The sequence below is a fragment of the Phascolarctos cinereus genome, unplaced genomic scaffold (assembly GCF_003287225.1).
Source record: "Phascolarctos cinereus isolate Bilbo 61053 unplaced genomic scaffold, phaCin_HiC Scaffold_1;HRSCAF=81, whole genome shotgun sequence".
NCBI lineage: Eukaryota > Metazoa > Chordata > Mammalia > Diprotodontia > Phascolarctidae > Phascolarctos > Phascolarctos cinereus.
In genome coordinates, this window is record NW_027555514.1 from 284,097,332 (window position 1) to 284,122,917 (window position 25,586).

General features: G+C 41.1%; 1 protein-coding gene and 1 long non-coding RNA gene across 2 annotated transcripts in view; both read right to left on the reverse strand.

Moving 5' to 3' along the window:
- MRTFA (myocardin related transcription factor A) overlaps nucleotides 1–6,604 on the reverse strand; it is a 151,437-nt gene extending 144,833 nt beyond the window's left edge. Inside the window, exon 1 of the mRNA XM_078147546.1 lies at nucleotides 6,587–6,604. The gene's annotated coding sequence lies outside the window, so the exon portion shown is untranslated. The remainder of the gene's footprint in view (nucleotides 1–6,586) is intronic.
- Nucleotides 6,605–6,762: 158 nt separating this feature from the next.
- Nucleotides 6,763–25,586, reverse strand: part of LOC144454836 (uncharacterized) — a 73,093-nt gene continuing 54,269 nt past the window's right edge. The window contains exon 3 of the long non-coding RNA XR_013483388.1: nucleotides 6,763–6,848. This is a non-coding gene — a long non-coding RNA (uncharacterized LOC144454836). The remainder of the gene's footprint in view (nucleotides 6,849–25,586) is intronic.

Genomic DNA, 25,586 nt, shown 5'->3' on the forward strand with positions numbered 1-25,586 from the left:
CTAGAGGGAGAATGACAGTCCTTGTGGAAGAGGCACCACGTGATCTGTGCTTCTAAGGAAGACAGAGGAAATGGGAAGGAGTGCACCACCTAGGGCTAGAACACCAGGCTGACTAGAACAGGAAGTGTGAGAAGGGGCTCAAAATGAAAGCAGGTAAGAAAAGTCGATGGAAACCAGCCTGTGGGGGCCCTTAAGTGCTGGGGGAAGATTTTATATTTTATCAATAGCAAGCCACTGAAAACCGCTGAGCAGGGAAGTGTTACAGTCAGAGCCGTCCTTCGGAAACATTAATCCAGAAGTTGTACCAAGGAGGGATTGATTAGAGCCATTTCTCAATTGATGGGCATCTCTCAATTTTCAATTCTTTGCCATCACAAAAAAGTGCTGCTATAAATATTTTTGTACATATAGATCCTTTTCCTTTTTCTTAGATCTCTTTGGGATACAGACCTAGTAGTGGTATCACTGGGTCAAAGGGCGTGCACAGTTTTATAGCCCTTTGGACATAGTTCCAAAATGCTCTCCAGAATGGTTGGATCAGTTCACAACTCCACCAACAGTACCTCAGTGTCCCAATTTTCCCCCATCCCTCTAACATTTGCTATTTTCCTTTTCTGTCATATTAACCTAGTAGGTATGCAGTGGTACCTCACAGTTGTTTTATTTGTATTTCTCTAATCAACAGTGACTGAAAGCATTTTTTCATATGACTATAGATGGCTTTGATCTCTTTATCTGAAAACTGACTGTTCATATGCTTTGGCCATTCATTAATTGGGGAATGACTTGCATTCTTATAAATCTGACTTCATTCCTCATATATCTGAGAGATGAGGCCCTCAGCTGAGGGACCTGCTGCAAAACAAATGTGTTTCCAGTTTCCAGCTTTCCTCCTAAATCTCGGCAGCACAGGTTTTGTTTGTGCAAAAACTTTTACATTTAATGTAACTGAAATTACCCATTTTACAGCGCACGGTCCTCGCTATCTCTTGTTTAGTATAAATTCTTCTCTTACCCATAGATATGGCAGGTGAAATTTTCCACAGTCCCTTAATTTGCTCATGATATCTATCACCCTTTATGTCTAAATCATGTACCCATTTTGACCTTGCCTTGGCATACGCTTGGTCTATATCTAGTTTCTTACAAACTGCTTTCCAGTTTTCCCAGCAATTTGTGTCAAATAGCGAGTTTGTGTCCCAAAAGCTTGGATCTTTGGGTTTATCAGACACTAGATTACTATGGTAATTTACTACTGTGTACCTAATCTATTTCACTGATCCACCACTCTCTATATCTTAGCCAATATCATGATTATCACTTTGTAATAATTTGAAACCTGGGGCTGCTATCCAATCCCCTCTGGCCACAGTGAACGCTCTTTTTCAACAATCCAAAAGGCAACTCTACAAAGGACATCACCAGATGGTCAATATCAAAATCAGACTGATTATATTCTCTGCAGCCAAAGATGGAGAAGCTCTATACAGCGAGTTAAAATGAGACCTAGAGCAGACTGTGGCTCAGATCATGAGCTTCTTATTGCAAAATTCAGGCTTAAATTGAAGAAAGCAAGGAAAACCATCAGACTACATAGGCATAACTTAAATAATATCCTTTATGAATATAAAGTGGAGGTGATGAATAGATTTAAGGGATTAGACTTGGTAGACAGAGTGCCTAAAGAACTGTAGCCAGAAGTCTGCAATACTGTACAGGTGACAGCAACAAAAAAAAATTCCAAAAAAAAAAGAAGAGCAAGAGAACAAAATGACTGTCTGACAAGGCTTTACAAATAGCTGAGGAAAGAAGGAAAGAGAAAGGGAAAGGAGAAAGGGACAGATATACCCAGCTGAATGCAGAATTCCAGAGAATATCAAGGGGAGACAAGAGGTTTTCTCAAATGAGCAACGCAAAGAAACAGAAGAAAACAACCAAACAGGAAAGACAAGAGATCTCTTCAAGAAAATGGTAGAGACTTAACAGAAGCAGAAAGGATTGAGATGGCAAGAACATACAAAAGAATTACACAAGAAACATCTTAACATCACCAATAACCACGACAGTGTGGTCACTTATCTAGAGCCAGATATCCTGGAGAATGAAGTCAAGCAGGCCTTACGAGCATTGCTAACAATAAGGTTAGTGGAGGTGAGGGAATTGTATCTGGGCTGTTTAAAATCCCCAAAGATTGAAGTGCTACACTCAACAAGCCAGCAAATCCGGAAAACTCAACAGTGACCGCTGGGTTAGAAAAGACCAGTTTACATCCCAATCCTAAAAAAGGGCAATGCCAAGGAATGTTCAAATTACCAAACATTTGTGCTCATTTCACACACCAGCCAGGTTATGTTTAAGATTCTGCAAGCTAGGCTTTAGCAATACGTGAACCAAGAACTACCAGAAAAACAGGCTGATTTTTGAAGAGGCAGAGGAACCAGAGACCAAATTACCAACATTTGCAGGATTATGGAGAAAGCAAGGAAGTTCTAAAAAAAAAAAAACCTACTTCTGCTTCACTGACTACACTAAAAGCCTTTGACTATGTGGATCACAACAAAATGTGGCAAGTTCTCAAAGAAACAGGAGTACAGTTCATCTTACTTGTCTCCTGACGAATCTGTATATAGGCCAAGAAGCAACAGTTAGAACCAAGCATGGAACAATTGATTGGCTTAAGACTGGGAAAGGAATATGACAAAGTTGTATATTGTCACCTTATTTATTTAACTTACGTGTAGAGTATATCACTTGAAATGCCAGGCTGGACAAATTAAAAGTTGGAATTAAGGTTGCTGGGAGAAACATCAACAATCTCAGTTATGCCTACGATCCCACTCTGGTGACAGAAAGTGAAGAAGTGTATGGTCTGATGCTGAGTGAAATGAGCAGAACCAGGAGAACACTGTACATCCATACATAACAGCCATGCTGTGCGATGACTAATACTGATAGACTTAACCTTCTCAGCAATACAAGGATCTAAGACGTCTCCAGAGGCCTCATGATGGAAGATGTTACCCACATCCAAAGAAAGAACTATGATGCAGTTTGAATTCAGATTGAAGCATACTGTTTGCTAGTTTTTTTCCTCTTCTGTTGTGTTTTGTTTCCTCTTTCTGGTGATTCCTCCTATTGGTTCTAATTCTTACTTACAACATCACAATGTGAAAATATATTTAATAGGAATGTATATGTATAGCCTGTATCAGATTGCATGCCATCTTGGGGAGGGAAGGGGAGAAAAATTTAAAACTCAAAAAGCTTATGGAAGTGCCTGTTGATAGATCAAAATAAATTAATTAAAAAAAAGAAAGTGAAGAATGAAAAAGTCTCTTGAGGATGAAAGAAGACAGCATAAAAGCTGTCTTGAAGCTTAACCTCAAAAAAACTAAGATCATGGCAACTGCTCCCATCACTTCCTGGCAAATAAAGAGAGAAGAAGTGGAAGCAGTGTCAGATTTTATACTCGGGTCAAAGATCACTGCAGATGGCAACTGCAGTCATGAAACTGAAAGACATTTGTTCTTTGCAAGGAAAGCTATAGCAAATCTGGACAGCGTACTAGAAAGCAGAGACCTCAGATCTTGCTGACAAAGGTCCATATAGTCAAAGCTATGGTTTTTCCAGTAGCAATGCATGGCTGTAAGAGCTGGACTAGAAGGAAGGCTAAGCACCACAGAAACGATGCTTTCTAACTGTGGTGCCGCTGAAGACTTTTCAGAGTCCCTTGGACAACAAGGAGATTAAGTCAGTCAATACTTACAGAGCCGGAGTCACAAGGAGTCAGACATGACTGAACAACAAACACAACAACACTGTCATCCAATGTTTCTAAGGTCTGTCGATTTCACCTTTGCAATGTCTCCCTCACACAAGCCCTTCTCTCTTCTGACACTGCTGTCATTACCTCACACCTTAACTATTTCAATGTTGCTGTTTGCTGTCTGGGTGGTCTCCCTGCCACAATTGCCCCCGCCCTCTCCAGTCTATCCTCCACTCAGTTGTCGAAGTGATCAAAGTGTAGGTCCCTCACCAGCAAACTCCTGTGGCTCCCTATTACTTAAATAAGAGATAAAATAAAATCATTTTGCTAAATCCATCATATCCTGAGCCTTTCTTACCTTCCCAGTCTTCTACCTTATTCCCCTCCACACACTCCAGGGGCACGGGCCTCCTTGACGCTCCTGAACAAGGCCCTCCACCTCCCAATTCTTAAACGTTTTCATCGGCTGTCTGCCGTGCCTGGGATTCTCTTCTTCCTCATCTCAGCCTCTTTCCAGTCTCAGCTAAAGTCTGATCTTCTGCAAGAAGCTTTCCCCGCCTTCGTCATTCTTAGTGCATTCCCTCTGAGACTGCCCCATCTTTATCTTCTATCTTGCTGGTACAGATTTGGTTATGTGTTGTTTCCCCCACTGGACTTGTGAGCACCTGAGAGCTCAGACTCTCTTTTGCCTTTTTTTGTATTCTCAGCACACAGAACAGCACCTGGAACACAGCAGGTGCTTAATAAATGCTAGGTTCCTTACTGACTCTGTGCATGTGGCTCCTAGTGAAAACTGTGAATTATTAATTATGAAAACTTTTACTAAAGATATACTGAATGTAGAATCATAGGACCTGGGTTCAAATCCCAGCTCTTCTACTGCCTACATGACTAACCTGAAGTAAATTCTTTCACTCATCAGTTTCCTCATCTGTGAAATAAGGAGCTTGGACTAGGTCGAGTCAAACTCAAAGGCCCCAGGATCCAAAAATCTCCAGAATCCCTTCTAGCTCTGTGTACACCCTGTGAACACTAAGGTCCCTTGAGTCTCTAAATGCCCTAAGAGTAGATAAGACTGCAAAAGATAAAACAAGATCATTTTAATTACATAAAATTAAAAAGCTTTCATGCAAATCACATCTAGTCTAGCGAAACAAAAACAAATGATGTGCCTAGGATCAAAAGTGAAATTGCTGATTGGAGAAAAAAAATCTTTGCATCAACTATCTCTGGAAAAGGCCCGACATCTAAGATATACAGGGAATTAACACAAATATAAAGGACCAAAAGCCATTCCCCAACGGATAACTGGTCAAGGAACGAACAGTTCTTAAAAGAAATAAAAGCTATTAACATGTGTGTGAAAAGACTGCTCCAAATCAACAGCAGCAGAAGTACAAACTGAAATAACTCGGAGGTTACACCTCACACCCTGAAAATTGAGAAAGAGATGGGAATAACTGATGAGACAACGGCACTGTGAAATGACCCAACTGTTCTGGAGAGCAACTTGGAATTATGCAAAATAGTGCCTACATGCCCATACCCTTTGACCCCTACATCCTGTTAGGAATATAACCCAAGGAGGCCAAAAGTAGAACAAAAAGCTCCACATATAACAAAAGAGTCAGAGCAACACTTTCTGTGGTTAGTAAACCGACAGAAATGAGAAAGATGAGAAAGAGACAGAGACAAGCAGGACAGGGCTAGACCTATCCCATTAAGTTTAACATATAGTTTTAAAAAATCAAGCTGCACATAACAGACTCAGTGCCACATGCAATCTTTTTTCTGTTTCTTTGCATAAGGAAAGTTTCATGTTTGTTGATGTTTGTCAAGTTTATGATAAATAAAAAATTTTCAAAAATAAAGTAGATACTAATAGATTGAGAAATAGCCAAACTGGGGTACAGAATGTAATGGAATATCATTACACTGTTAAGATGTAGGAGGAATTCTGAAAAGAATGGTGAGATTTAGACAAATGGATACAAAGTGAAGTAAACAGAACCAAAAAAACAATCTATACTATGACTGCAATAAAGTAATAGAAGAACAATAAAGTGCACCTAAATGTTATGGGATTGTAATGTCTAAATTTGGTCCTCAAGAAAAGAAAATGCAGCTCCCTCTTTTAATTAGAGAGGTGTGCAATGCTGTATAAGTTACCAAACAGAGCTAATGAACTACTGTTTTTCTTTCATCTTTGTTACAACTGAAGGCTCACTGTGGAGTGGGGATATACCTGGAAATACCTGTGATGTTAAAAACAAAAAGTGTCAATAAAACAACTTTTTAAAAAATTTCAAGGAAAAAAAAAATAAACCCTCTAATCCTATTATCTGCAAGACAAAAGTACTTAATCTAGGGGCCTCAGACAACTAGGGGGTCTACAGACAGATTTCAAGAGGTCCATGAACTTGGATGGGGAGGGGAAAAAATATATATATATTCTTCATTAACCTCCAACTGAAATGTAGCCTTTCCTTTAATTATGATTTTTTTTTAAATCCTTATTCTGAGAAGGGTTCATATGTGTCAACGTGCAGCCAAGGCGGTCCACAAGGACATCAATAAACTAAAATCTACTCTGTCTCTATCTCCTACGAGCCCACAAGGTCATCTAAGGTCCTGATGTCTTTAAATTCTAAGCTCCTAGAATCTTTACGGACCGGCTCATCTCTCTGGTCTATGCTCCTGTTACCTCTAAATCTTTTTCATCTCTAAGGTCACTCCCATCTCCAAATCCGTGTTCCTGTGACATGAAGAGTTGACTGAGCAAACTCCACCAAAAGGCAACCGAACTATCTCTCTACTCACCATTCTTCCGCTCACTGAGTGGAGGCAGGTTGGGATTCCTCCCAGGATGGAGGCTTAGGGTCAGCTCAGGCTGCAAGGTAAGCTCCTGAAGCTCATTGGCCACAGCTTCACTTTGGGGGCTTGGCGCCGCAGCCAGGGCCACCAGCACTGGCTCCTCGTCATTGTCGCCAGCCCCTCCTCCGTCCAGGCCATTCACAGCAACGACGGAAGGGGGCAGGCACACCACACTGGAGAAATCCACTTTGGCTTTTGTGATGGCAACCTGGAAACCGAATGAAAAACAAAGTTCAGATGTCCAATGCTACCCAGATCATCAGCTTAATACTCTGGGATTCTTAATTTATTGATGGATCTTCTATCAGGAAGATGTGAAAAATACAGAACAATGAAAAGCAAAACAATAGTTAGAACAAATGACTCCTGAGGACAGGAGTCAGGAACCCCATTAACCTTAAGCAGCAGACTTGGCCAATCAGGTCTGGAAATGGCTCTCAATTACGAAATAATACATTACTTTAAACTCTACTGATTTACAATTTTTGATAATTCAACTTGGGCTGGAATGAAATTTATTTTGATATTGTCTATGAAGACAGAATATACCAGGCTGGTATTTGTCTTAAATAGTGTTAACCTGTTGGGAAAAAAATCTTTAAAAAATACCTGTAGGTAAACATTTGTCACTCATTACACATGCAGGGCAGGGCAGGCTGGTGCATATGTGTATGTACATAAATATTTGGAGAACTTGGATTCAAATCTCTCTCTGTCACTCCTTTCCACTATAACCTCGAGCACGTTACTAAAGCCTCAGTCTCGTCTATTAAAATCATAATGCTAAACCAGACGGCCTGTTCAGTAAGACCTCTATTGAGAAATAAATTATCACTAGTGAGTTCAAGTAGTGGGACATGCTAAAGTATGAGCAGTAAGAAGGCCAGGGAGTCCCCTCTCCCTACTTCACTCGACTCCATCCCTACACAACCCTGAGCGTGGTCTGGAAGAACGGACATCCTCAGTTGTGGCCTTCACTCAAGGCTGTTCAAACACCGTCAGGGAAGCCCAGAGGGAGCAGACATGAGAATGCTCCTACTGCCTGACTAAGCTGCAAACCTTCCAGTAGGATGAAGGGCCACCAAGCCATGGGCACCCAGGCCTTCCCATCTGCCCGGCAGCTGCTTCTTTCAGTATGGACTGTCTTCTCCAATAGCGCGTGAACTACTTCAGGGCAGGAACTGTCTCGTTATTTTATAACAGTAGGAACCATCAAAGACACAAATACAGAGAAGAATGACTCCTCGACACCTACAAGCAAAGCCTCAGAGAAAAACAGTTTAGTCATAAGCTCAACCGGAATTCCTGGAAGAGACGAAACAAGAGTTTTTAAAACTCATGAGTGACATGAGAGCACTGGAGGAAGAAATTGGAAAAGAAATGAGAGCTATCAAAGAAAGAATTAGAAAAGGAATTAACAGCTTGTTACAAGAGACACAAAACCTGAAAATCAATAACCTCACCATGGCAACAAGAAATATTAAAACAAAATCAAGAGGCTGGAAAAAATTGAAGAAAATATACAATACTAATAATAATAATACTCATAATAAGTATCAGAAATAATATTAACCATAGAACTATATTATATATTTTAAATATATATTATTAAATATATAAATATATATATAAATAATACTCCTAAATAAATACTCATAATAAAAACAACTGATCTGGAAAACAGATGAAGGAGAAAAAAGAATGTCATGACCAAAAAAAGGGCATAGATGTCAAGGAATATTCAAAGAAAACTGCCCAGATCTCTTAGAACCAAAGGACAAAGTAGAAATGGAAAGACTGACCACCATCTGAAAGTAGCCTTAAAACGAGAACTTCCAGGAACAACACTGCCAAAATCCAACGTATCCAGGTCAAAAGCAAACTACTGCAAGCAACCAGAAGGAAAGAATCTAAATATCTATGAGTCACAGTCAGAATTACACCATTTAATAGCCATTGCTACAAAAGAATGGAGAGTTTGGAAGGCGGTATTCCAGAAGGCAAAGGGTACAGGTTTACAATCAAGGACAACTTACTCAGCAAAGCTGAGCATATTCATACAGTGAGGAAAATGGATCTTTAATAAAATACTTCCAAGGATTTCTAATGACAAGAGCAGAGATGGATAGAAATGTTGACATCCAAACAAAGAGGTCACGAGAGATTTAGAAAGGTCATCACATATGACCAATCATGACGGACTAAGCAAGGGTAAACTATTTCCACACGTGAGGAGCTGATACGTGTGTCCCCTCTGAACCGCATCATCGCCAGGAGCCAGAGTCTAATTAGACAGAATGCCTCGAAGCGCTACAGAAATCCACACAGACAAGGAGGGAGGACCGGAGGGATCAGGCGACGTCTGAACCTCACTCTCCTCTGAACTAGTCAGAGGAGCGAAAAACACACCCAAGCACAGAACTGGCTGCAGAAATCCATGTCGCTCAATAGGGAAACAGGAGAGAAAGGGATGGCTACGAAGAAGAGAGTCAAAGGGCAGAAAGGATGAGAGCCTGTGACTGGCTCTTGCAGATGGAAAGAGAAGAGAAATAAAGCAGCAACAGCAGAGTTCATCAAGCCTAGAGCACTGGTGCTGAAGCCATTCCTTTTCTCTCACCGACCTCTCCTTCTTTGCAAAGAGGAAAAAAGCAAACTCTGATCCAGGTAATGATTAACTCTTACGATAAAAAAAATACTACCCACTTCCTGTCTGAGAGGTGCCGGACTCAGGATGTAGACTGAGACATGTTATCTTTTGGATGCAGCCAATGTGGGAATCTGTTTATTCTGACAATGCAAATTTGTTGCAAGGATTTTATTTTACTTTCCTTTTTAATGGGAGAAGGGAGAGGGAGAGAAAGCAGATTTTTGTTCATTTAAAAAAAAACTTTAAAAAAGGTGCACATCTAGGGCTGTATCCCAAAGAGATCATACAAATGGGAAAAGGACCCACATGTACAAAAATATTGACAGTAGCTCTTTTTGTGGTGGCAAAGAATTGGAAATTGAGGGGATGCCCATCCACTGGGGAACGGCTGAACAAGTTGTGGTATAGGAATGTAATGGAATGCTATTGTGCTATAAGAAATGATGAGCAGGCTGACTTCAGAAGAACCTGGAAAGACTTGTATGGTCTGATGCTGAGTAAAGTGAACAGAACCAGGAGAACACCGTATACAGTAACAGCCACACTGTGCGATGACGATCATTGATAGACTTAGCCCTTCTCAGCAATGCAAGTATTTAAGACATCTCCAAAGGTCTCATAGTGGAAAATGCTATCAACATCCAAAGAAAGAACTATGGAGTTTGAATGCAGACTGAAGCACACTATTTGCTATTTTTTTTCTTCTATTGTGTTTTGTTTTGTCTTTCTTGTGGTTCCTCCTATTGGTTCTAATTCTTCCTTACAACATCACTAATGTAAAAATATGTTTAATAGGAATGCAAAAAAAAGTATCTCCTTTACCTGTTTTTTAAAAAAAAAGATGGTATACATTTCCTAGAAAGGTTTTGTTTTTCTTTCTTTTTTTTTTCAATGAGGGGGGTGGAGCAGAAAAGGAAAGAAAATTACTGATGCTTATTAATTGGGGGAGACCTACAAAGTAAGAGTATCCAGGAAGAAAGGACAGTCACTAGTGTCAAATGAAGCTAACAGGTCAAAAAGGATGAGGACTGAGAAGAGATGTGTAAGTTAGATTTTACAAGTAAAGGATCATAAGTAATTTGAGAGAACGCTGTTTCAGTTAAGTGATTAAGTCAGAAATCGTATTATATAAAGTCGAGATGCGAGAAAAAGGAAAAGTAGACACAATGAGTGGTTGAAAAAGGAAGGACAAATGCACTATACAATGATAGCTTTCAGGAATGGTAGAGCCCAGGGGCACTTTTTCATTCGGGAGTCTTGGACAGGTCTGAAAGCAGAAGGGACTGGACAGGTCTGAAAGCAGAAGGGACGGAACCATTTTACAGGAAGAGGTTGAAGATTAGGGACAGAGGGGAAGATTTTTGACTGTGGCATTCTGCTTAAGAAGTCAGAAGAGATATGGGATCAAAGGCACATATAGAGAGGGCTTGGCCTTGACAAGAAAAACCACTTCATTACCAGAGGCTGGGGAAAAGGAGAAAAAGACTGGGGGATGATGTCACAGACTTTTGAGCTGAAGCTAAAGAGGAGGGAGATGAAGAAGCTCCTACCAAACAGTCCCAATTTTCTCAATAAAGCAGGAGGTGGGTCCTTGGCTGACAGAGGAGAGGGGGAGGTATGGAAAATTAAAGAGAGAAGAGAAAGCTTGGAAATGCTTTTGTGATAAGTGACCTCAGCTATCAATTAGTGAGGTATAAAAGGACTGCTCTACTCCAGAGAGGGTCCATTCACTTATGGTCACTAACTTCCCCCAGCTCTGATTTGAAAGAAGTAGGATTAGCAGGAGAAGATGGTGGGAGTCATCCAGACCTGAGTTTTGGGAAGGGAAAAGCAACCATTAGACACGGAGAAGAGGGACAAAACAATTGAGGGTAGCATGGAATTTCTCTTTAAAAGATTTCTGTCCAGGAATTTTCATTCCCATACTCTGATTTTTCTTTGCTGGTACCCGAAACACTCTGTTTTTTAGCTGTGGGATACAACTTATCAACAACACCCAACAGATTCCTATTCTAAATATCACAGCCCAAGACAGGCCCAACTACCACGTTAAAGACTCATGACAAATCGGCACAGCATCTGAGGACTCCTGCTGTTGTGCAAACCATAACACCCATCTGGAGGTAATTTTCACTCATACAGTAGAGAAGTACGCACCGAGAATGAAGGAAGGGACGGGACAGAAAAAGCTAACAGACATCCTGGCCACTGCACACTCTCCCGCCGCTAGAAATAAACATGAGCAAAAAGGAGATTTCCTTTTTTTTTTTTTTGGGGGGTACATACTAGTTTGGAACGAGCAACTTGTTGAGACAAGCTGGAACTGGAATGGAGACAGGCAGCAATGGGGAGGAGGTGGACACTTAAAGGTGAGGCTTTGTTTGCAATGAGCCAGTTTAATTATTCCTCTGACAATGGACCATTTGAAGGAGAGCCCTACTTTCCACAGCCACAGGCACCATGTCCTTAGGTTTCCCAAGCTGAACTCCCTCCCAACTACCGACTGAAAGAAGCGCTCCAATTCTGCAAAGAGAGCCAGTGTCAACGCATATTTGAGAAGTCGATTAAATACTTTAAGCATTGGTAACAGACGGCCTGCTTTCAAAAAATGATTCCTATTTTGTAAGACCTGAGAACCAGACTCAGAGGAAGAAAGAAGCCACTTGTGTAGGTCTTGGGTGTCTGTCAGGGTTCTGTTAGAGCAGAAGCCAGCGTGGCCTCCAGAGGCCCAAGCCTCTGCTCCACTCACTCAACCTCGCTTCCTCTGCTTCTCCTCCCACTTCCAATACACACACAGGCAACTTTAGCAGGGGCTGATCCTGATGACAGAACCGACAGGGTCCCTGCGGCACCTCCTGTTCTAGGAGAGAACAATCAGCAAATTCCTGAACTGCTCAGCGTAGACTTCAGTTCCCAAGTCGGCCTCTGCTAGGCCTGGGCCGGACCACCCGTTCACCGGCACTTCTGACTTGGCTCTTGACAAAGCCCTCCAGTATCTTTGCCAAGAAAACCCCAAAAGGGATCACGAAGAGTTGGATGGGACTGAAAACAACTTAACAACAATAATACAGCAGCAGTAAAATAATAAAGACGAGTATTTGGCACAACTTAAGTTTTGCAAAGCGCTTCACCGATGTTATTTCATTTAATCCTCCCAACAACCCTGTGAGGTAGGTGCAATTATCATCTTGAGGATAGGAAGATGAGGTCATCTGGCAGGGTCAAAGGGCTGACAAGTGTCTGTGTAATTTAACATGTTACTTGTTATACTACCTACGTGCCCAAAAGATACCGCGGCAATGGGATGGGGAACAAATTTAAAAGAGCCTTTGAAAAAGTGCCCTTGAATTATATAAATCCAGAACTTCATTTCAGAAAGGTTTAACTGAATTATTTGAAATCTCTGAGAAGAAGGTCTGCATCCTGGAAAACCATCATCACAATTTTAAAGGTGATAGGAAATTGGGACTTAGTAATCCAAAAAAATAAATGGTGAAATTATGTTCAAGGGCAAAATATTTAAAAAAAGAGAGAGTTTTACCATTCACTTAGTCTCCCTCACCTCTTATATTCAAGTGGTCGAAATTAACTTGTGATTCCATTTTCATACAATTTCTTTCATCTGATTCTCTTTTACAGAAAAAGTTAGGTTCTTCCTGCCTCCACTGTCTGCTTTCTCTAACCCAACCTTTGAAGTACTCCCAGACTAACCCTCCTTACCAGTAATGTCACTCCTCTGCTCAAAACTCTTCAGTGGCTCCCTGCCGCCTTCTGAGTAAAGTTCAAGCTCCTTTTGCCCTATTTGATGACCTCCCCCAACCTGGTACTACACCCTCATCTCTACTCACCTGCCTCCAAGCCCACACCCCAAACTAGACCCAAACCTGTCAGTGAGCTTTCCTACTGCTAAGCCACCCCCTACACCTGGAACAACTTCCCTCACCCCCTCTCTCACCCTTTCTGCCTTTTAAGTTTTAAAGCCCAACTGAACCAATGAACCCAGAAGCATCTAGGAAGTGCCCAGGCACTATACCGGGCACCAGAGAATCAAAGACAAAAATGAAACCGTCCTTGCCCTCAAGGAGTTTCTAATCTAGAGCAGGAGACAGCAGGTATACATAAACAGACTAAAACTATCTGTGCAATAAACTCAAGTCAATCGGGGTGAGTACCAGCAGGTGCAGGGGACCAAGGGGGAGAGGAAGGGTTTCATGAGCAGGAGGGAGGCCAGATGCTGGGGTGAGGAAGCAGTGCACTCCAGCCCACTGTGAAGTCCTGGAGACAGCATGTGCTGTCACACCCAGCAGCCAGGGCTCCTGCCTTGAGTCCCAGAGAAGCTCTCCCATACTGCCTCGGTTCCTTCAGGAGTGCTGACAGCTCCTCAGTGATCCCAGTCAGCAAACACATCTGTGACACGTCTATAATAACTTTCGTGCTTTGGGATATGATAAGTTCACTGATGGCAACTGGGTGTTCAGTTCCCACACCTTTACTTACTGGAGTGTTAATTCCAGTTGAAAATGTTTTCTCTCTTATCCAGTCTGAACGTCACTGCCCGTTTGGGACCGAATGGGAGTTGAATGCTTTACTATTTTCACAGCCACCACCAGCCCTACAAGCCTGGTCAAAGTAGCTGATGTGCCCTGAGAGGCAAAAATTGTCATAAGCCACGTAGGCCAGACCACCACTGCCTCCCCTCAGAACGCAGTTGAGAAGCAAGCCCGAGAGCCCCCGAAACAGCAATGGCACTCCATCCAAGTCCTGCTTCCAGCTCACCCACAGATGGTCAGTGTCCAGGCGGGCAGCTTTGGTCAAGACATATACTATGCTACCACCAATACCAATCTCAGACCAATTCAACAATAGGGAGGCAAGTTCAAGGGTTCCAGGAATAGTAGCATCCCAAGATCACCAAAATGAGCCTCGCTGAAGCAGCAGGGCACCCAGAGGGTAAAACAGGAGGCAGCCAACGTTAGCCAAGTCAATCACCAATACTGCCTTGACCATCAATTTCACCTGGACCCTGATGGGGACTGCCCACGCCACCATGCCAGCCCAGGGCACTCCACCACCAGAAACGGAAAGCTCCTTCCTGTAAGGGTTGCAGCCACAGCTCCAGAAGACCCAGGAAGGAGAGTTCTTATCACCAAAGGCCTTAGCTCTGGCCAATAAGAAAATAACGTGATTTTATCCCTGGAAATGCTCTGGCCATGTGTTTTGTCACTGCACCCCAGGGACCGTGAGTTCTTTCACCTGACTTGCAGCTGAAATCTTCCGTATGTTCTGCCTCCTCCATCAGAATGCCAGTCTCTAGAGTTGGGACTGTCTTACTTTTCTATCCGTATCCATAACAAACGCTTCTTCATTCAGTTTTCAGTCACAAATGCATAATCACTCCAAGCTGGGTTCCTATTCCTTTCTTGATTATCTCCGTGCCTCAAATGCAGCTCCAAAAAGTCCTTCTTTTTGTCTTTTTAGTATTCATCATAAGTCTCAGAACCCACTGGGATTAAAGCTTTGTGACACAACTCTTATGAGACGCTTTGTCACACTTTTATATTTGTCCTTAATTCCCTACTTTCTCCTTTCACGTATTAATATTTAAGCACACATAAAACAATGTACTGATTTCAAAATTTAAAAAAACCTTCCTCTTTAAAATTCACCCAGTTCTTAAAAGTGAAGTTTTTTTTTACTTCTCAGCTGAAACATAACAGAAAATCTGTTGTTAAATATCCTCACACCCTGTAAATAAACCATAAGATCCAAGGAATCTTATCTAACTTGGTATAACATACAAATTTTAAACCCAGGGACCTTCTTAACTCTATGGTAAAGTACACAAGAAAGATACAGCTAAAATAATTTCCATTTTCAACAGTCATTCATTTTACATGCATCTTTATTAGGCTCCTATGTACACAGCCTAATACAGGAGAAATAAAGTTTCGATACGACAGTTTCTACTCTTGACAAGCTTACAGTGTAAGGTGTTGTTCAGTCATTTTCAGTCATGTCCAAATCTTCATTTGGGGTTTTCTTGGCAAAGACCCTGGAGTGGTTTGCCATTTCCTTCTCCAGCAAATTTTACAGATAAGGAAACTGAGGCAAACAGGGTTAAGTGCCTTGCCCAGGGTCACACAACTAGGAAATGTCTGAAGTTACATTTGAACTCAGGAAGATGAGTCTTCCTGCTTCCAGGCCCGGCACTCTATCCACTGTGCCACCTACCTGGCCCTTTCCATCCATACCAATGCAGAAACTCCCTCAAGATTATAAGAAATTTAGTTTATTAAAAAACACATAGAGACACAGACACCCACAAAATCTATGATTAACTCTCACTGACTACTGCAATATATAGAACAAGATGGTTCTTCAAAAAAATCAACAAGGCTAACCAAACTGCTTCTCAAAAAAACACATCTCAATTATGGGCAACTCTGGTATCCAATCTTTTCAGAGTTATGGAACCCTTTCCCAGTGTCACTGTCTTATAAATTTCATCTCTGCAATCACTTGGCTTGCTCCTGGAAGGGGCGGGCAAAGCATGTTTCCAAGTTCAAACTCTAACTTGAACTCATTCCAAAGTTGTGGTTTCTGGAAAATATACAAAATCTCTTCTAGCTCGGCAGAACCTTCTGTCTGACCCAAGAAGTATTTTGAAAAGTATACTTTTAAACCCCTATAAAGTTACACTAGTGAAAATACCACAAATATACATTTAATTAAGTGGCTGTATTTTTGTGTTAGCGTTAAGGCTTTATAAAGTAAGCTAGAAAGGCCTCAAATGACTCAAATCAATTCAACAAACATTTATCAAAGGACAATTATGTGCCAGGCCTTGAGGATTTAAAGACAGAAATGAACACAGTCCCTGTCTTCCATGAGTTTGCATTCTACCAAGGGCAATCAACATGCACCCAGATAAGGGAACTCAAAATATACAGCGGCATTCTCAAATCCTTTCCAGGTGAAGTGACCTTCATGGGGGTGGGGGGGGGATGGATTAGGAAAAGCTGCCTCCTTGAGGAGGGAGTACTTGGGGGAAGAAGCTGCAATGGCCTAAGTCATTTCCAACTTCAATTCATCGCCAAGCACACACCGAGTGCCTGCCTGTTGTGTCAGATTCTGCTGGGCAAAAAGACAAATGTGAAATAGGCCTGCTCACAAGTCGACTGCAGTCTGGAGGGGAGGGTTACAGTATACACATATACAGGCATAAACAAAAGAAACCAACACAAGGTCAATTATGGGGAAAGTACAAGCAGATCCCGGGGATACTAGGGAAGGCCTCATGTAGGAAGCAGCATTAGCACTGATCTTTGAAGGAAACTAGTTTTTCTAAGAGGCAGAGGTGAGGTCACAAACACATTCCAGGGCCGGGACAGTTTGTCCAAAGGAACAGAGACAGCAAGAAAACAAGTTTGGCTGAATCATGGAACACGTGAAGGGGGGCAATGCATAATAAGGCCAGGAAGGGACTTGACTTGCAGTCAAGAGAGCTGCCTGAAGTGAGGCAGGCAGCCCAACTCCCCCACATCCAACTCTAGCAAAAACTTTTAAAAATCTCAACAACGGGAATAATCTGTTCTTCACGGGACACTCCCCTCTCCCATCCCCATACCTTTAAGATGGCGACCCAATGTGCCTGGAATGCACTTCCTCCTTACCTCCCCCACAGAGAGTCCCCTCTCTTTCTGCTTCTGCTCTGTTGATAGCTTAGATACATACAGACCACTCCACTAGACGGTGTGCTGCATGAGGAAAGGGTGAGTGTTTTTGTCTCTCTGCATCTTCACAAGTGAGTACCACGCCATACCTCGTTAGTGCTTATGAACAACGCTCATAGACAGATAAGAGAGACAGTCCGAGCACATCTTCTGCATGAAGCTTTCCTGATTCCTCTGACAACTGATACTTGGTCCCAAACTAACTATCTATCTACCTACCTATCTAATCTACCAGTGTCCTCTATTAGACTGGGAGCTCCTTACGAGTAGGATTGGTCTCTTCTTTGTATTGGCATATCTTGTGCCTACACAACTGTCTGGCACTAATAGAGATACTTAATAAATACTTACTGATTGACTAAATAATCAAGGAACCCAATGAGAAACTAGAGTAAAAGGCAGAGAGATTAGAAATGTTCTGTTTGGACCCAAGGGCAGAACAAGGAGTAATGGGTGGAAGTTAAAGACTGGCAGGTTGTGAGGAAAAACATCCTAACGATTCCAGCTATCCAAAAGTGGACTGAGTTGGCTCAGGGGGTAATGGGGTTTCTCCAAGTAGAGATGGGATGACCCCTCAATTGGTCAGGCTGTAAAGGGGATTCTTCTGGCACAAGCTGGAGCTCTGTTCTCCCTCTAAAATACTGTGAAGCATCTCCCTGAGGTCACTAATGCCCTCTAAATAACAATGGCTGCCTCAGTCCTCATCTTCTTCAATCTCTTTACAATTTCTGCCAACCACCCCTTTCCTCCTCCACATTCTCCACTCCCCAACTCTGTGATACTACTGTCTTCTGACCTGGCTCATGTACCTTCCTGATCTCCCAAGTGGTAAATGCACTGTTCTTCCTCAAATCATTTTGTATTGACTTATCCATATATATAATGTATTCTCCCCTACCCCCAGTGGAATGAAAACTCCTTAAAGGCAGGGATTGTTTCACATTTCTGACTTCGTATGCTTCATGCCCATTAAAGAGGTGCCTACTGAACTGGGGGGAAGGCCAGAAACTGATTAGTCAAAAAGACATTTACAAAGCATTACAAAGTAATGCCAGGTGGGCTGGAGTCAGTTCAGGCTTTAGACACCAAACAGAAGTCTGAATCTGTCTCTAGAGAAAACAGGGACTCACAAGAGTTTACCAAGCAGGGAAGTAAACTGGTGGAACAACAGTACGACTGAAAATGCACTTCCCTCCCCGCCCTGCACAGATGGAGGTGCACAGGTGGGGAGCATGGCCTACGCTCCAGAAATCAAATTGTTAGGTGATTCGTTTTTGCTCCACTGTCTATTGTTCTTTTTCTTATTTATTCCTGATTACAAGGGATGGCTTTTTTGGACGGGGGTACAGGAATGATCTGGAAATTAAGGCAATATTAAAATATAAAAGGGAAAAAAATTTCAAAGAATATTACTTTGGCTGCTGAGGAGAGGAGGGCTTGGAGAGATAAATTAGAAGACTACTGTAGTAGTTTGGCCAGAAGGTGATGAAGGTAACCACGTGGGTAGAGAGAAGATGAGAGAGGTGAGAAATATTATGGAAGCAGAAACAAGACTTAACAGCTGATTTAATATATGGGGTGAGAGATAAAAAGGAGTCAGGAATGATGTCAAGGTTGTGAACTTAGAAACCAGAAGGAAGGTGATATCATAGACAGGGGCAGGGAAATCTTTAAGAGGGATAAGATTTGGGAGGAAAGATGAGCTCTGAGTTAGACATGTAAAGTCTCAGATGCTTACGAGATCTAATTTGAAAAGTCCAAGAAGCGGTTGGTGAAACAGAACTAAAGCTCAAAAGGAGTTTTCTGCATAGATATAACTAAACCCATGGAAGCTGATGAGATCCCCCATTAAAAAAAAAACCCAGACAACAGCCCAGGACAAAGTGTTGTGGACCACCCATGGTTTGCAGGCAGGGTATGGATGATCTAACCAGGAAATTCAGAAGGAAGAGTTAGGCAGTTAAGGAAGTGAGGAGTGGAGCTGCCACGAAAGCCAAAGAGAAAGTATCTAGCAGGAGAGACAGCCACCACCATCAAACTGCTGCAATGAAATAAGAAACAGGAAACACAAGAAAAACCCGATGGACTTGGCCATGAAGAGGCCAGGGGTCAAGCGGGGGGGAAATCTTTCTATCAAATTTCTCTGATAATGATTTATTATCCAAGATATATGGATAACTAATAGAAATATATGCAACAAAAAGCCATTCCCCAATAGATAAATGGCCAAAGGATATTAACAAACAGTTCTCAAAAGAAGAATTGCAAATTATTAACAGCCATATGAAAGTATGCTCTAAGTCGCTAATTATGGAATAAATGCAAATCAGAACAACCCTGAGATTTCAACGGACACTCAGCAAACTCACAAAGACAATGAATGACGGCAGCTGGCGGCAGCAGCAGTGAACATTTATACAGCAGCTACTACGTGCCAGACACTGTGCTAAGCACTTTACAGTTATTATCTCCATTTGAGCTTCATCACATGGGGAGAGTAGGTGCTATTATCATCCCCCATTTAACAGATGAGGAAACCGAGGCAAACAGGTACTAAGTGACTTGCCCAGGGTCACACAGCCAAGTATCTGAGGTCACATTTGAACTCAGGTCTTCCTGACACCAGGCCTAGTGCTTTATCTATTGAGCCACCTGCTGAAAGAGCTGCAGAAAGACAGGCACGCTGGTGCATTATTGGGCAGCCTGTGAGTTAGGACACCCATTTTAGAAAGAAACTTGGAATCATGCAGTAAGTGATTAATATGGCATCCCCCTGGCCCAGAAATTCCACTACTAGGCATACACCCCAGAAGGCTCCATGTAAAGGCCTGACATACAGCAGTACTTTTTGTGAAACAGAGCACTAAAAACAGCATGCGTGCCCACTGGCCAGGGAATGGCCAAACCAACGGTGGCGTATGCATACAATGAAACAGTACTATGCTACAAGACAGAATGACTGCAGAAAAGCATGGGGAGATTTACGTGAATCGATACAAAGTGAAGTGAACAGAGCCAGGAAAACAACATACACAAAATGACTCCGGACAATGTAAATGGAAAGAACACGCATAACACCACTGAAAACAAATAATGAAAAATTACAAAGAACAAGTATGGCCCCAAAAGATAGACAGAAGATCCCTCTCACTCCTTTGTGGAGGTGGGGAGGAGGGAGAAATCTACCTATGTGAAACACTGCACATATTTCCAGATTTTATCCATGTATTCACTGGCTTTACTGATTTTTATTCTCTTCATCTTTTCCTTTTGAAAAAAATTCTTTGTTCTAAGGGATGGCTATCAGGAAGAAGATCTGAGGGAAAATGCAGGAAAGGAATTTAGATGACTAAAAAGAAAAATAAATCAAAATTTATTTTAAAAAATTTTAAGAGACTATTTATGCCATTAAACAATCAATACAAACTTTACAATCCCAGCTCAGTAGCCTTTAAAAAAAATTTCCAGTCTGGGAAAAACACTATGCTACGTTTTGTGGGACTGGTGGAAGAAGAGGTTCAAACTTGAAAACGCAACCTAGGAGATTCATAATCAACAATTTCTGGCGATAAATGAAACTGGTTTAGGCTAGGCTTAAAACACTCCCTACCATAGAAAATAAAAGCTCTTTTCCTCCCCTCCAAGACTGACAGAAAATAAATTTATGACATTGCCAAGAGACAGACTGCAGGGCCAAATCTGTCCTCAGAAGTACCTACGGGAATGTGTAAGTCATGTGAAGGCAGGTAGACCTTAGGCGATTTCTCTGGACTTTGTTTTAGTCACACTGGCCACTGAAACAGTAAACACCCGCTACTCCCACACATCTTTTCTGGGCTCTCAAAAAATTATATTGCCCTAGCTCTCCAAAAGCACCATTTCTTCTGAGAGCTTAAACTAATAAATTAACAAATGTACACTAACGTCACTACTACTAATAATTACAAAGCAATGTGCTAATGTGCTCAGTGTTTTACCAGTCCACAGCATCAGCTGATATAACAACTAAAGATAGGAGGGATCTTAGTGACCATCTAGTTGAAGGATTCCCCTTTTGGGAATTCAGAATTCAGTCTGGCAGGCAATCTGGAGAAGGTGACAGACTCCTTCTCAGAATAACATTTTTTAAATATATAAAATTTAAAAAATAGGCTTACAAAGGAAACAAATTACTGAAAAACATTTACCGAAAAAAATTTTTAATAAATTTATGGATCCCAGGTTAAGAAGAACTTAGTCGGGTTGGGGGGGGAGCCTGAGGCCTTGAGGCCACATGGGGCCTTCTAGATACTTAAGTGCAGCCTTTTGACTGAATCCAAATTTTACAGAACCAATCTTTTAGGATTTGTTAAGGATCAAGTCTCCCACCCTGATCTAGTCCAACCTTTTCATTTTAAGTGAGGAAACTAAGTCTCAGTGAATTAAAGGGATTTGCCCTAGGTCACAGAGATACAAAAATAGGATTCAAGCTCAGGTCCTCGAAACCAGCACTGTTTTCACTGCATCTCACTATCTCTTCTAGTTTTATACCCACAGGCTATCTTAGAACAAAAGTGTCACTTCTAGGAAGGTCACAATATACAATTATTTAAGAATAGGCTTATAATGAAACCTGAAGCCACTGAAACTTGTTCAAAAAAAAAAAGCACCAATACTGATTTAAAAAAACTAATATCTCTAAATACTCAAATATCACCAAGAAATATTTTAACAGTCATGAATATTTATTTACATTTGTCATAAAAGAAATCAGCCTAGAAGTCAGATAAATGAGTTTCAATAAAAATGTGAAATAAAACACAAGACAGATACCATATTGCATCAGAAAATAAACCATTTTCAAAAAAAAAGAAAATAAACTATTTTTTAAAATATACAGATATGTGAATGTAATGGAATACTATTGAGCTATAAGAAATGATGAACAGGCTGACTTCAGATAAACCTGGAAAGCCCTGTATGGTTTGATGCTGAACGAGGTGAGGAGAACCAGGAGAATGTTGTGCACACTAACAGCCACACTGAGTGATGTCTGACTTTGATAGACTTAACCTCTCTCAGCAATACAAGGATCTAAGACATCTCCAAGGGCCTCATGGTGGAAGGTGCTATCCACATCCAGGGAAAGAACTATGGAGTCTGAACGCAGATCAAAGCACACTATTTGCTATTTTTTTTCTTCTGTTGTGTTTTGTTTCCTCTTTCTGGTAGCTCCTCCTATTGGTTATAATTCTTACTTACATCATCACTAATGCGAAAATGTGTTTAATAAGAATGTATATGTATAGCTTATATTAGATTGCATGCCGTCTTGGGGAAGGAGGGAGGGAGGGAGGGGGAGAAAAATTTAAAACTCAAGAGCTTATAGAAGAAATCGTTGATAAATCAAAATAAATTAATAAAAAGGGGAAAAATGTGTTTTCTTTTTTAAGCTGTTGGGTTTTTTTAAATAGTTTATTGTTTTTATTTTTCAAGAGGCAAGGTCTTTTTTTTTAAAAATCTGTCCTTCCCACTACCTTTAAGCAAAATTAAAGAGGGAAAAAGAAAGAGGAAGGGAAGGAAAACATCCCTCAAAGATGGCTAAACAAATTATTCCACATTTTAAGTTCATCACCTGTCAGTAAGGGAATGCAGAGTTTCATTCTCCTTCTGTTTCTCACTGCATTAATCAGAACTCTAAAGCCTTCCAAAGTCCTTTTTCTCTATAAGGTCAGCACTGTATAAGTGTTCTCCTCATTCTGCTCACTTCCTCCTACATCAGTTCATAGAGGTCTTCCCAGTTTCTCCCGAAATGTCCATTTCATCATTTCTCCTGGCACAATAACATCTGATTACAGTCACATACCTCAATTTGTTCTTGTTAAGCCGTTTTTCACTCCCGTCTCATTCCTCACGACCCCATTTGAGGTCTTGTTGACAAAGATACTGGCGTGGTTTGCCACAGCTTTCTCCAGCTGATTTTTACAGATAAGGAAAACTCAGGCAACAGGGTTAAGTGATTTGTCCAGGGTCACAGAGCTAGTGAGTGTCTCAGGCCAGATTTGAGCTTGGGAAGATGAGAGTCTTCCTGACTCCTAGGCCAATGCTCTGTCCACTGCACCACTACCAATATTTTTATGCACAGAGATCACTTTCCTCTTTCTTTAAGGTGGCAGGATAGATAGGTTAACTGAATCAAAGTGCATGAAAATTTTTAACTTTCTGGGTTACTTTCTAGTTCCAATTGCCTTTTAGAATATGGATGGACCAATCCACAACTCAATCAACAGTACATTTGGTGTGCCTGTTTTCCCACAGTGCCCCCGATATTAATCCTTTTTCCTCTTGCATCATCTTAGCCAATGTGATAGTATGAGGTGGAACTTAAGAGTTGCTTTAATTTGCTTTTCTCTAATTATTAGTTATTTAGAGCATTTTCTTTTATGACAATCCATACTTCGGATTTACTTCCTTTGCAAACTGCCTGTTAATATCCTTTAACCATTTCTCTATACTGGGAAATGGCTCTTAATCTTACAAATTTGACTCAGGTCCTCATATATCTTGGAAATAATACTTTTACCAGGAACATTAGATGCAAAGATTTTTTTTTCCAAGTCACCTATTTTCCTTTTAAATTTTACATTAGATTTGTTTTTGCAAAAACTTTTAAACTTAATAAAATCAAAACTGTCCATTTTGTGACAATCTTCCCTATTTTGTTTTCTCCTCACTATTCCTTTTTTTCTTTTTAAAATAACTTTTATTGATATCTTGATTTTTCCATGACTCGAGTTTCTCTCAGTATTCTTCCCCTACCCTCTACAAGAGAGCTATTCCATATAAGTAGCATTTATTACAGAGGAAAAAATGGAAAAGGGAAAAAAAAAATCAAACTGATCAATACAACGAAAACATCTGCAGAAATATTCAATGTACCTCACCAATTATCCTCCCAACTCTGTAGAGAAGTAGGATGGCAGTGTCTTCTCAAATTTCTTCTTTGGGTCAATGCTTGTTTATATTAAGTTTACAAGGGTGTCCTGAAACATTCCTCTTCTAGAAGAGGAGTAAGTGGAGACAGCAGTAGATAAGAGGAGCAGCTTCAGGCTTCCCCAGAGTTGTTGGAAAGGCAGATCTGGAGATGAGCATTCTTCACATGGCACTGGCAAAGGTCTTCAGGGCCTTGGCTGGTCTCTGCCTTGATCAGGAAGGAGGACTGGTACTGGAAGGTAGAGCCTTATGTACCTTGCAGCGAGCAGGCAGGAAACACGGCAGTGTATTGAGTGGTGGGAGCTGTTCTAACTGAGGGTGTCATTAGCAGTTAAGAGCAGGAGCAGGGTCCATAAGCCAGGCCTTATCAATCTATAATTTGTACAAATCTGAGGAGACATGCGTGGATTTCATGTTGTTGATTTTCAGCCTCTAGAGGGTGGTGGGATGAAGTGCCATAGAATCAAAATAATGGAGGGTATTATGACACTCAGGATAGCATAGCAAAGAATTCTGCTCATACAGTGGCAACATGTGGAGTGGTTTTCTGGATGTTATGGCATTGAATTCACCACCACAGAGGAGTTCAGTGGTTGGTTTTCTTCGTATACCAATGCCAGAGCCCAAGAGTCTTTTTTTTTCTGGCTGAACGGGATCCACTGAAATGACCTAGGTTTGGGATCTTCTGGTACTAGTCTCCACAGTGATGTGTCTGATCCTGGGGCAATGATTTCTATTTCACCACTTGCACCTTGAGTGTCTTGGCTGGGAGGCTTGTAGGTCAGGAACACAGCTCCAGTTGGAGTCTAGGCTCTAAGCAGAGATCTCTCCTCACTATTCCTTATTTACTTATGGAACTTTTTCCTCTATAGATACAAAATGAATTTCTTCATCACTGGTTGCAGTGACCCGATGCATTTTTTTTTAAACTAATACAAATATGATTTTCATCCTAAACAAACTACAGTATAAACACACAACAGAAAGCTAAATGCCCATGACTGTCTGAGGTGTTTCAGGCTGCTTCCCGAGAGAAATTCATTAAATCAGTCTTACTCAATAAGTTAGAGGAATGTCGCCTAGATCAACTCCTTCCATTTAATCACAATGCTGCAACAGTTCAAGTACCTAACACCCCTTTCACATGTTCATTCTCTACTACTGGCCTTATAATTTACAAAATATAATCTAAATGAGACCCACTGGAAGAATGAACTATTTGCAAACTTGAATAAACCTGAAAGACCTCCCTCCTCCCTTCCTGCTAATCATCTAGGAACTGTCTTAGCTACTTTAATTTACAAATTATTCTTTACCAGAATTCACTTTAAGTACTTAAAAGCTTAGTCATGCAATTACATACGTGGTCATTAATCACTGTCTTTATACTGTAGAAATTAGGGGAAAGGTCATCACTATTTCCTAAAAGTATTAAAAAAGATTTTTAAAAGAAGGAAATTTTCTTTTTCTAAATCTAATAAGAGTAATTGAGGAAAACTGGGAAGAGAAATGACCTATGCAAGAAAATTATGGGGGACAGAGCCAAGATGACAGAGTAAAAGCAGGCACTCGCTTGAGCTCTCCCCAAACCCCT